Here is a 12927-nt window from a genome sequence, read left to right as displayed (position 1 = left end):
AAGATTTTCCATTACCACAGTTCATATTTTTTTTACTTTTGAAGTTGATTTATTTATGCTGTTTCTGCAGAAATCTTAAAACCTTGTTTCATTTTCTTTTAATTTCTACCATTTTTTACTCAAATGTGCTCTATCAATACCATTTCTTTAGTTGATTTGAACCAGAATTTTGGTTTCTGCTGTAGGGATTTTTAGACAATTCTTGACTGTACAGACAGACAGAGACACCTATGCAGCAGCTAACATGGAAATGAGTTTATTGTAACTATGTAATGTGGTACTTCCTTTGGTGCTTTCAGGCATTTTCTAAGTACCTTGTTTTTTATGCAATTTGGCATGTCAAAATCAATGTTTTTTTCTTTGGGACAAGCATAGTATGTCTTTTGTTGATGGATAACAGAGGGGTCAGCAATTCTGCCATGGCTTAGAATTAGATCAGTATTTGGCTGCCAGGCTGACTGAAAAATTAAATAGCCAGGATAGGGCCAACAGCTATGGAAACTATGGGATTACATGAGTTCTTATGGTCTGTCATCCTGTTATATCTGCTTGCTGTCTATGAAAATCAAACTTGTAAGTGCAGTTAAATATTCCTTGTGATTACAAGCTCTCTCAGTAGGAATCCTGCAGAGAGGATCCTGACTTCCATTATCCTAGTTTGCGAATGTATCTAGCCCTGTATTCTCTATATCTTTTGTCACTTATTCTATGCCTTCTTTGCATAATTTGAAATGTAGAGTGACCCTTTTAAAACAATTAGGAAGAAGCCTCCTCTGGATATATCTAGAAAAATTGGTACTTTAAAATTTGTGCCGATCTGTTCAGTATCTCTGTGCAAAAGTAGAGCTAAGAGTTTATCTAGATTGTCTGTACAGAGATCATTATATTGCAGTCTTTAGATTAAGTATGTCCTTTAGACTTTAAATTCATAGCTGCTTAAAGCTTAGAATACTATCCCTAGTAAACCTCAAATATAACATTTAGGTGATTATTAGTGCTAAAGAAATTTAATTTAGTAGGCAGTGATTATGCTGAATTTGAGCTGTTTGCTTTTCTTCTTGAAAACTGCATGAATTTCTGAACATTTTTTTTCTTTTTATAGTGCTGCTCTCTCTCTCTCTCTCTCATGGCTGTTTCTCTGCTGTTCTGTAAAATGCTCCATGAAGAGGCAATAATTTACATTCTTATGGCAGGATGGGATGGATTTTTTGTTTTGTTTTTCTTTCTGTTTATTTACAAGACATTTCCTTTTAGTTAGTAAAAGTTTGATCGTTAGGAGGCTCCAGTGATTTTCCTTCCCACCTCTTTCCTCCCTAAAGTGTTTTTTTTTTTGTTTTGTTTTGTTTTTTGTTTGCCTCGGCACTCCCTGTGGATCCTTGTGAACTCAAAAAGCTAAGGCAGGCATCACAGCCAAGCTTTGTCACTCTCCGGAGGCAGAAAGGTTCCTTCGTCATCACTTGGAACAGGAACTACAATCATTGTGGTGAGTGCTGTGGATTTAGAAGTTAGTGTGTGGATGCGTTAGTGGTGAAAAAAAAATTATCTCTCTCTCTCGCTCTCTCTCTCTCTCTCTCTCTCTCTCTCTCTCTCTCTCTCTCTCTCTCTCGGTTTTTCATATCACACTAGAGGCTGAACATTTTAACAGCTTTCACAGAGCTGAGAAACTTTGCCTTATATTCATTGCTAGCGACAGAACAATCAATACTGTTTAGGTTAACTTTAGCTTGCCTTGGTGGGCTTTCCTGCTGTCACCAGTGGGTGTCAGCCTTGGCAGTAGCTAACAAGGTGTTTGTAAAGAGACAAGAGTGTACTGCTACAAGGAGTTGGAAAAAAAGAGAAAATATTAATCCTTCACTTAGACTCTTTGTCTGGCAACTTTTCATGCCTGTGTTTCTCAGCATTTACATTATGTTCTGAATACCTGATTGTCCAGCCAAGCATAAAAGAAACTCTCCAGTGAATGCATGATAAAAGAAAATACTTCCATGAAAGCAATCTCTCTGGGAATAGAGAGAGGGGCGGAGTGGTGGGAAACCATTTATAAATTAGACTTCCACTGGTCTGTACAGGAGGATTTCAATTTTTTTTTTCAAAACTTATCCCTTCTGTTCTTTATCCTAATGAGATGATATAAATGATTCACATGTGTTATTCTAAATAATCCACTATATAGGCTTAATAGCTACTATGTGTTTTCCTCTTCATGAAGAAAAGCAGCTGGAAGAGGGGGCACTGAGCAGGAAAACTCCCAGCAAGAAGAGACTTATGTAATTCTTTACACTCCCCCCTTTCTTCATGTTTGCAGCCCCTGGAAGTTCTGTGTATTTGTGCATCCATGTGCAATTATGTATGTGTGTGTGCATGCATATGCTGACAAACACATAGAGTTTTTACTATTTAAAAATAGCCATGAAATGGGAAAAAATTGAATTATTTCATTAAAACAGATATACTCAACAATTAATTATTACATCTCTGATATTAAAAGCTAAATTTATATAGTGCATTTATATGTTTAGAATATGCAGAAAATATCCTATATTACCTTTACTTAATAATAAAAATAGCTCATTATTTAAAAACAGAATAGCATTTTTTAAAAAAAATCTATAATATTTAAAAATTGGAATAATTCAGAATTCAATACTAGAACATGTATTTGTTTGAAAAATCTTGGTTCAAAAACTCCATTTAAATAGGAAACAAAGTTGAAAAGGTTTCAGTTTGGGCTGCTTGAAGGCCTATTATGTATTAAAACGGCATGCTTGAGAATGCATTGATGAAATGTTGAAACATTATTAAAAATATTTTTCCATAGAAAATGTTCATGTGATCATATAACACTAGTATTATAGATTATATTTGGGAGCTACTGGTAGTTGGTTTAGTGATTAAGACACCAGGCTAGAAGGCTTGGGCCATAAGCAGCTCAGTTAATTCCTATTGCAAGTAGTGGATCGACATTCAGTTGCTCTGAAAAAAGCAGACCTTGTACTTGCAGAAAATCCCTAAGAAATATCTATGTATATACAGTGTGTGTAATTACCCAGACTGTGTAATTATTCTACATACATATAATGTATGTAGCAAAATCTCATTAGAATTACAATTGTTTCCTGCTGTCAGAGTTGCAATGTACCTAAAAGATTGTCTATTCAAATCTAGTTAGATCAGTCCAGAGGGTTGGTCATTGAGGCTCTTGCATGAGAAAAAAAAATAGTATGTTCTGAACAATTTTGTCTTTTTTGAATATTTGTTTTGGAAATTCCTAAGTTTGATTTTGAAAATCAAAAGAATCTTTTTGATTTTTTAAAAATCTTGTATCTACATGATTTCAGGAATATAATCACCATATAGACATATCTTTCATTGTACTTAAGAAACAACTGCATAGCCAACTCTCATAGAAAGCAGGCTGTATTCTGCTTTCTGAGTTTTAGGTTCAGAAAGAACTAGATGATTTCACAACCAGTATCTTTTCTAGTTCTGCGTCTAATTCTATGTAACCTTTTGGTCAATGACCCACAGTTTCTAAGAGCTTGTCTGTAATTCTCATTTAAAGGTTTTATTTGTTTTTTTTTTTTTTCCTAGTAAGTTGCATCAGCCAGCTGAAACCCAGTCTTTTCTTTACCAGCAAAGACTTGATTTGCCATGGCCTGGCATCATTACTAAATAAATTCCCATCTGTTTCACAACCTAATTTTCCATAAATATACAGCTAAGCTTTTTCTTATGGTCTTCATGATGGAGTATATAAACTTTTTAGATTTCACTGTTACAACTATTGCAAAATGTCTTTTCCCAGTTCATATCTCCATTTCAGGGGCAAATCAGGGAAAAGCGTTCTGCCAATTTTTAGGAGGGGTCAAAGAGATTTAATTTGTTCTGGTGGGAGGGAAAAATGCACTTTTTTAATTATAAGTGGCAGCTGTTGGTTGGCTAACTGCCATCATGCTTACTGTAATAGCACTTTATGTAGAGCATCAATACTCAACTCACAATATTATGATGCTATACATGAGAATCAAACCATCTATCTCAACTCCATTGCAACATTATCATCATTGCCATTTATATGTTAATGAATATCATTATTACATGTTATACAACTATAAAGTTTCTTATATGTTAGAATAATCAGATTGATAATTAGGTAGCTAGTCTGTGGTTTTATCCCACAACAGTCAAAATTTGGAGGAAGGAGACGTAAAATTTCCTCAGTTTTTAAAACTATACTGCCAGAAATATGGGTGAGAATGAAAAACATTTTTATTCTATACTTGATTTGATTTAATTGTACTGATTAAACTGTATAATAAAACTATCATCTCTATTTTTTACATAAAGAGTATATCTATATTGTTTAAACAGCTGACTTTCCTCTGGTGTTCATATATGTAAGTTGTAACCTACTTACATATTATATCACCTAGGGTAGATATATGTAGTTAGAAACATTTTGCTCTTTTTGTTTGCAGTTCTGTTGTTATGTCAGATTTTATAACTTTTTCTGCTATTATTTTTGAAAGCAAACTCTTCTTTCTCATAAGCTGCTTCCAAAACTCCTCTGAGTTTTCATCATGTTCAGAAGATCCTCAGATGCTTTAATAACCAGTGCTATCAAATAGAATAATAAAGGCATCTAATACAACACCCCCATAGGCATATTATTTAGTTTTATTTTTCCTCTCTGCATGTTCTAGGATTTACTATTATGTGTGCTAAGTTCCTGAGCTAGCATGGGGTTATGCTGCTGGCAAAATAATGTCAGTGCAGATTACAGGGGAATTACATTACTGAGGCCTTAAGGCATTGAATGTCATAGTATACGTCAGGGTACATGTCTCTGAGTTCACTAAAACATGGGTATCATGCACATCCTGCATCATTAGATGTGTTATGCAGAAAACAAGAAGGCTTAATCACATATTCAAAGAAACAGTCTTACAATAAATTTTGCCTTAGCAAACTGCCATGCATAGCGCAATTTCTCCTGCCTGTGCATATTACATGGTAAAGAAAAGATACCCCGCTGTATATCAGAAGGTTATAATTTCTTTTAGGTGTTCTATTGAAGTAGTAAACTGTGAGCATAAAGCTCAGCTCAAGTGGTTATTTTAAATAGAGGTTTTAAGCACATAAAAAAAAATCATGTCTGGCAAGAATTTTCTTTTTTCTTAAGGTTGCCAAAAGTTTTCTTTTTTCTTTTTTAATAAATAACTTTAAAATAAAATGGTGTGCTTTCTAAACCATGGCAAGTATCCGTTTAAGCCAGCAAAATCCAAAATGGACAAAGGAAGATAAATGTTCCTCACCAGGAAATCTTTTGACATTATAACTTCCCTCTCTCTGTTTCTCTATTGTTGTTTTTTTCAGTTATAGATACTGCTGTCTTTTGATTAAATAAGTAGTATTATAAACCACTGCCATCCATTGTTTAGGCAAGGGGGGGGGGAGAAAGAGAGAGAATGGCACCAAAATGAGAAAGAAGCTGCTGACAACTTACTATACCTTATTACAAAAATTAACCAGTTTTGACTGGTTATAACTTGATTCAAATGTACTGACTGGTTATAAACTTCTTCTTGTTGTTGTTAATTGCGAAGTCGTGTCCGACCCATCGCGACCCCATGGACAACGTTCCTCCAGGTCTTCCTGTCCTCTACCATCTTCTGGAGTCCATTTAAGTTCACACCTACTGCTTCAGTGACTCCATCCAGCCATCTCATTCTCTGTCGTCCCTTTCTTCTATTGCCCTCAATCTTTCTCAGCATTAGGCCCTTCTCCAGTGAGTCCTTCCTTCTCGCTAGGTGGCCAAAGTATTTGAGTTTCAACTTCAGGATCTGGCCTTCTAAAGAGCAGTCGGGGTTGATCTCCTCTAGGACTGACTGGTTTGAACGCCTTGCAGTCCAAGGGACTCGCAGGAGTCTTCTCCAGCACCATAGTTCAAAGGCCTCAATTCTTTGGCGCTCAGCCTTTCTTATGGTTCTAAAATATCACACCATAAATTGGGTTAAGCCTTGATTCATAATTATTTGCAGCCATTATTTATTTATTTATTTATTTATTTATTTATAAGACTTATATACCGCTTTAAGTGCAAGCACTCTCTAAGCGGTGTACACCAGTAAGCAATGTATATATATATTTACATTGCCCCCAACAATCTGGGTCCTCATTTTACCTACCCTGGAAGGATGGAAAGCTGAATCAACCTTGAGCCGGTGAGATTTGAACCGCTGACCTGCTGAACACAGTCAGCTAAAGTGGCCTGCAGTACTGCACTCTAACTGCTGCGCCACCTCAATGAATTGTTCCAAATCTTTCTTTAAATGTTTTTTTTAAATCTCCCAGCAGAATCCCCACATCCTGGCAAAGATTATGAGACTGAAACCTTCCCTTATGTAAATCAGTACATTAAGTCCTCACTTAATAACCACAATTCAGACTAGCAAAACATCATGTGACCAGAATTAAGATGTCAGTTCCATTGCAATCACATGCAGTCCACATAATCATAGCTTGCAACTTACTGCCGGCTTCTCCATTGACTTTGATTGTTAGAAACTGGCTCTGAAGCTTGCAAATGGTGATCACAGGACCATGGGACATGGCAACTGTCTTAAATGCATGTCAGTTGCAAAGCGCCTAAATTGCAGTCATGTGACTGTAGGGAGCTTACATTTGAGGACCACTACTTAAACTACTTTTTCAGTGCCATCATAAGTCTGAATGGCTGCTAAACAGGAGGGTTACCTATGTATCTTTTGTCTCATGTTGTTTTCTGTATAAAAGAAAGCAGTTTTCTTTTGAAATGTTCCAGGATAGCAGCATGATTAGTATACCTTTACAACTCAGAAGGTGTCTTTATTATGGAAAACATTTCTCATGATGGCCTCAACATGTACTTTATCTCATTTGTGTCTAAAACCAAAGCAAATACAGCATTTTCCAACACTTTTCTTATTTTCCTCTATTAGTCTTCCTTATGGAATATCCAGATTTGGTATCCATGTTTACTACTTTCATTCATTTCTGCAGTCATTCACACATTCAAATATATTATGTTAGAATGACTCTTGAATGCCGATTCAGCAAAATGCTGCCTCTGTCAGAGCTACTTACCTAGAAACCTTACTGAATACATTTATTGCTGTATTATTATGAAGCTGTTCGATCCATGGCTATTCATTTCCATGTTTTAATACTGATTTACTTCTCAGCCTCTCTGAATATTTTTTTCCCTTCCTTCAATCCTACAGAAGTGAGATAAAGTTAGCAATTATTTTATTTCATTATTGTGGAGGAGATAATAAGATTTTTTTGCTAATTCAGAACTATAGATGAGAGAATCTACTGGCTAGCTGTGGAATTCCTGAACTTGAAATGCACACAATCTTGAAATTGCCAAGTTTTAGAAACATTGGTCTAGATTCACAGAAATTATATAAATAGACAAGAAACAATTATGCTGATTATCAGCATAAATTTGCAGTAAATCTAACATGAAACATGCACAAAAGTTCCAACATTTCTCGTTGCAAAAAATCCCAAAGTATTTAAAAGTTTAGAAAAGGATTGGAACAGCATTTGTAAGATGACTGCATCTCTTTCAGAGGGAATCAAGTATAGTTGCATGACAGCAAATTGCCTTAGCTAACACTTATAAGTTAACTTATATGTGTTCTCTGCTATTACTCTTGTTGAGTTTTTCTGTGACTAATGTAAAGTTTGAAGAGTATACTGTTTAGCTAGTGACAAGCAGTAATTCAACCTTTAAAAGAGAAAAGGATATTTTTATCAAAAGAATTTCAATTACAGTAATGTTCTTAAGATCAGACTACTTAATCTGCTAAAATGCTGTCTTAAATTAGGACAGGCTGAACAATTGACAGGGTTTTTTTCAAGAAAAGTTTCTCTTTTACGCATACTAACATGTTACAGGATTTTAGGCAATGAGAAAGCGCAGACAAAGTCAAGGACTAAAATAATACTGGAAAAATTACTACTTTGGCAAAAGCATCAGTTAATTCAATAATTAATGTTTATAAACTATACTTGTATATTGATGACAAAACTGTTTTTTCTCTTGTTTTATGAAAAGCAGATATGTATATTCTGATATACTCTTAGCTGCTTACCATGCCACCAGTGAAATCTGAAGTAGTTTGAGTTCCTTAGCTATAGAGCTATGTCATTTGACTGTTATCTTTTCAACAGTGATATGTGTCTACTTGTACCATGTGGAAAAATGAATAAAATATCTAAATGTTAAAAGACAGTTTATAAACACCATATGCATATTCATTCCATGCAAAAGGAAAACTTTTAAGCTGAAAATATAATAATTGGTCAGGGCACGGTTGTCAGACTATTTCCTATGGATTCTAATAGAATTATAAATAATATAAACATTTTTTTTTATTTTGAAGTATGAATGCCATAAGGTGACTGGTTTCAATATACTGTACTTGCTAACAAGAAGATACAAGAAGTAATTTCCAGCTTCAATTGAATCTCTTTCTAGAAAATATAATGCCAAAGAAATATTGCATGGGAAAATATAAGAGTGAATTTTTGACTTTTATGCATATGAACAAAATAAAAAAAAGTTTTTCTGTGGCTACATTTTTAGGTTGCCCTAATAAGAAATATGACCACAGTCTAGATTTATGTCCTGATCATTGTGTCATTTAGCAAATGCTAGCAGAGAAACTGATTATAAGATTATATTCAAGACCTGATATACTGTTTTAAGCCTACCTAGCATTCAAAGCTACATAAGCACATTTTCTTTTTTCTTGCACTGATGTTTTCTATTCCAGAGTAGGCTGAACTGTGTGTGCAGAAGTAGTTGATTGAAACTAATTGACTTTATGACTATGATCAAAATTATGGCTATAATAATAAAATTAGAATGAGCAAGGATTGTAATGGACATTTGCAGAGATAGAGCTTCACATTTTGGAAAAAAATGGTAGTTGATCTTTGAACATTATAAGACAGAAATATTTTATAAATGATCAAGGAATAGATCATTTCTTGGGTTTCATTAAAAACACATAATGTAATAAAGCAATTATGATTTAAAGCAATTAGATAGGGAAAGAGAAAAGGAAGACAACAACGTAGCAAAGGAAGCAAAATATATTTTTCTCATATATCCACTAAGGATCCCTTAAGTTTATATGTGTGTGCATGTCTGTATTGTGAACATTTTAAATGTGAAACATTTTAAAAAATTATCTGATAAATTTGTCACATGTAGGTTCTGTCTTTTTGTTCAGGGGTGCAATGGGACATACATAGTGCTACACATGACCTCTGAGAGCTGTAACATGCCATAGCCTTTTTCTTTCTCACTTACAGTTTGGACAAAGCTGGACAAAGAGAACAGCCAATGTTATTCCAATATTTTAAAAAGGTGGAAGACTACACATCAATTATTTGGAGGTCAATACCTGGGAAAACTCTAGCAAAGATAATCAAACAGTAGGGTTGCAAGCACATAGAAACTAACAGGGTGATTACCAGAAGCCAGCATGGATTAGTTAAAAACAAATTGCATCAGACATATTTTACTGCTTTCTCTGACAGTGTGAATATTAGTGAACCAAGGAATTATCAGTCCTGCTAGATAAACCAGACCAGAAAATCAACTCCACCAGAAAGCCAAAACTACTTTTATTGAAATTGTCTCTAATAGCAGAATCTTTCAAGTCTGATTGCAGTGTTCCTCTTCCGCTTTCTTAGGTTCTAGCGAATTAGGGAAATATCTACCTGAGCTACATCCAACTGTTACCTCATTGCTATGTACTTTAAAAAAAAGATGTTTCATCCCTTTTGGCTTAGACAATCGTTCTTGCACATTTCTGTCAAGATTATCTTCTCTAGTCTCTACAAGAAAGCTTTGGATACTGCGTATTTACATTTTAGTAAGGCATTTGGTAAAGTAGACCATATCCTCCAACTTGATATAGTGAAAAAAAGTGGCTGGATGCCATTAACATGGTCCTTAATGAGCTTATGTCCAAATGGAGGGAAGTATATAGTGGATACCTTAGAGTTCTCTCCTGGGTGCAGTACACTTCAAAATCTTCACAAAAAGAAGAGGCATTAGCAGGAATGCTCATAACATTTGCAAATGACATAAAGCTGGGTGAATTGTTAATGTCCCAAAAGACAGATGGAAGAGTCAGAGAAGCTTGATTGATTTCAACACTCAGACCTATCCAACAAAATGTTCAGTAGTGAGAAAAAAGCCCCCCCCCCAAAAGCCAAAACAGGTAGTGATTTTTCTTGAAAGTAGTCTTCAAATTAAAACTATTCACTTAATGACCGTTCAAAATTACAATGGCACTGAAAAAAATGCCTTATGAGCATTTTTCACATTTACAATTGTTGCAGCATCCCCATGATCCTATGATCAAAATTTGGACACTTGACAACTGAGTTGTATTTATGACAGTTGCAGAGTCCTGGGGGTCATGTGATCAATTTTTGAACCTGACAAGCGAAGGTTAATGGGGAAGCCAAATTCACATAACAGCCACATTACTAACTGAACTGCAGTGATTCATTTAACAACTGTGGCAACAAAGATCATAAAATGAGGCAAAACTCACTTAACAACTGTGTTGCTTAGCAACAGAAATTTGAGACTCAATTGTGCTTGTAAGTTGAGGATTATCTGTACAAAGTACAATATCTGTATAGCACTAGTATCTGTAAGAAAAATATGAGTATTTTTGTAGATCACAGATTAAGCAGGAGCCAATAATGTGCCACAGCTTTCAAAAGAGCCAGTGTGGTATTAAGCTGCATTGACAGAGGTATTTATGTATTTATATTTCATATTTCTAAACCACCCATCTCCTTCAAAAAGAGGCTGTTTGAGATATAGTATCACAATCACAAAAGGTGATAGTACCACTCTATGCTACACAGTCATACCATTCCCAGACTATTGTAGTTCTTGTTAGAATGAAAAAGATGCTGAAGAACTGGAAAGTGTGTAGAGAAGAACAAGAAGTATGAAAAGAAGCTTAGAGGCTAAATCCTGCAAAAAAAACAAAAACAGTTCGCTTAAAGAAAAGAAGTCTAAGAGAAGTCATGATAGCAATCTTCCAAAACATGACTAGATATCACAGGGCAGATGGTATGAACCTATTCTCCTAGCAACTGAGGGAAGAAGAGGGGTGCTTTCTGAGCTTGGTTTTTTTGCTGCAAACGTTTCATTACCTAAATTAGGTATTAAGTAATATTATCAGTGGCTAGTCTAGCACTAATAATGTTACTTAGTTGGGTAATAAAATGTCTGCAAGAAAACAACCAAACTCCAAGAGCACCAAGGATCCCTCATTTCAACCCTGACCTACAAATATTCTCCTTTATTGAGGATAGAAAAATTCAAAATTGAAATAAGAGCCGAGGTGGGCGCAGCAGTTAGAGTGCAGTACTGCAGGCCACTTTAGCTGACTGTGTTCAGCAGGTCAGTGGTTCAAATCTCACCGGCTCAAGGTTGACTCAGCCTTCCATCCTTCCGAGTTAGGTAAAATGAGGACCCAGATTGTTGGGGGCAATGTAAATATATATATACATTTCTTACTGGTGTACACCGCTTAGAGAGTGCTTACACTTAAAGCGGTATATAAGTCTCATAAATAAATAAATAAATAAATAAATAAGGATGAAGTTCCTGATTATGATAGCTGTTAAGTAGAGGAACAGCCTGCCTCCTGAACTATTGGTATCCTATTTGTGGAAGCTTTCAAGAAAAGATTGGGCGCAATTTGGTATAAGGATTCCTGCACTGGATAGAGTATTGGATCAGATAACCTTCAAGGTTCCTCCAATGCTATAATTCTATGATTATGTGGTTAACTGAAACTTATGCTCATTATTTCAGATCCCAGTTTGATGGCAATGGAAAAACAGTTTCTGGTCATCTCTTTGGCATCATTTGTGCCTGAATATTGAACTTTTTTTTCTTCAGATAGAACATCCAAAATTCTTTAGCTATACTCATAGGGCAAGTCCTAAGTCTCTGTATGAGCTTTATTACCCTCCTCATTATTAATTGGTCAAAATCCTTCTGGAAATGTAGTACCTAAAATAGTTCTAGATACTCCTTGTATGAAAGGCGTGTATGTATGTAACTGTAGATAGACAGATGCAAACAGACTCACAGTATTTCTTATAGGTTATTCTCTTCTGTGGTCTGACAAGAAAATTTAGTTCAATAGTCTGTCTATAATGTAAGGCTGAGGGCCTTTCATAACTAAACTTTTGCAAGTAAGCAAATTTTCTCCCATCCCTCAGCTTGCTTTCACATTCTTTTTTAATTGAGAATAACCCCATTCCAATTCTAATACCATACGTGGATCAACTTGTGGGGTTGAACTCTTAAAAGTGCAGAGCTTGCAGAGATAGATCTACAGATTGAAGGCTTCAAACTGAAGACTTCAAGTGGCAGCAGAGCCAACTAACAGCTTGCTGAGTTGATTATGTTTAAAAAGAAAAGAAAATCAGGATAGATCACCACCCACTGGAATTGTGTATCTTCTCTTTTTTAAGGGAAGGGAGGGAAATGGGTATGATGATTGATAAAAGGGAATTAATTGAAAGGATATTTTGATTTTGAACCAAATCCATCTGTGAGAGAATTTGGACAAATTAATTGAAGATAATTCAATGAACAGATTTGGTGTGATCTAGGGGTGGGATGTAAATTACTTGAATAATTTGTTTTATTTGACAAACATTAATTGGATTGCCCTCTTTAAAATTTTAATAATTCTAGTAATTCTTAATTTGCATATAGATATGTATAAATTATCATATGCAAAGCTAATGCAAGGGACTTGCTTAAATATTTTCAGTGCAGTGGTTAACAAGCTCCCTTTTGGTATGATTTTAATTCAGATT

General features: G+C 35.0%; 1 protein-coding gene across 19 annotated transcripts in view; it reads left to right on the top strand.

Moving 5' to 3' along the window:
• Positions 1 to 12927, top strand: part of ZBTB20 (zinc finger and BTB domain containing 20) — a 553524-nt gene that overhangs the window by 321687 nt on the left and 218910 nt on the right. For 16 of the 19 annotated variants that reach the window (XM_039327284.1, XM_039327286.1, XM_039327278.1 and 13 more), the window contains one exon: positions 1393 to 1483. The exons of the other annotated variants lie outside the window; for them this stretch is intronic. The gene's annotated coding sequence lies outside the window, so the exon portion shown is untranslated. The remainder of the gene's footprint in view (positions 1 to 1392; positions 1484 to 12927) is intronic. 19 annotated transcript variants of the gene reach the window in all.

This window comes from Crotalus tigris, unplaced genomic scaffold (assembly GCF_016545835.1).
Source record: "Crotalus tigris isolate CLP2741 ecotype Arizona unplaced genomic scaffold, ASM1654583v1 scf7180000024359.8030256, whole genome shotgun sequence".
Classification (NCBI taxonomy): domain Eukaryota; kingdom Metazoa; phylum Chordata; class Lepidosauria; order Squamata; family Viperidae; genus Crotalus; species Crotalus tigris.
This window is presented reverse-complemented; position numbering and strand designations above follow the sequence as displayed.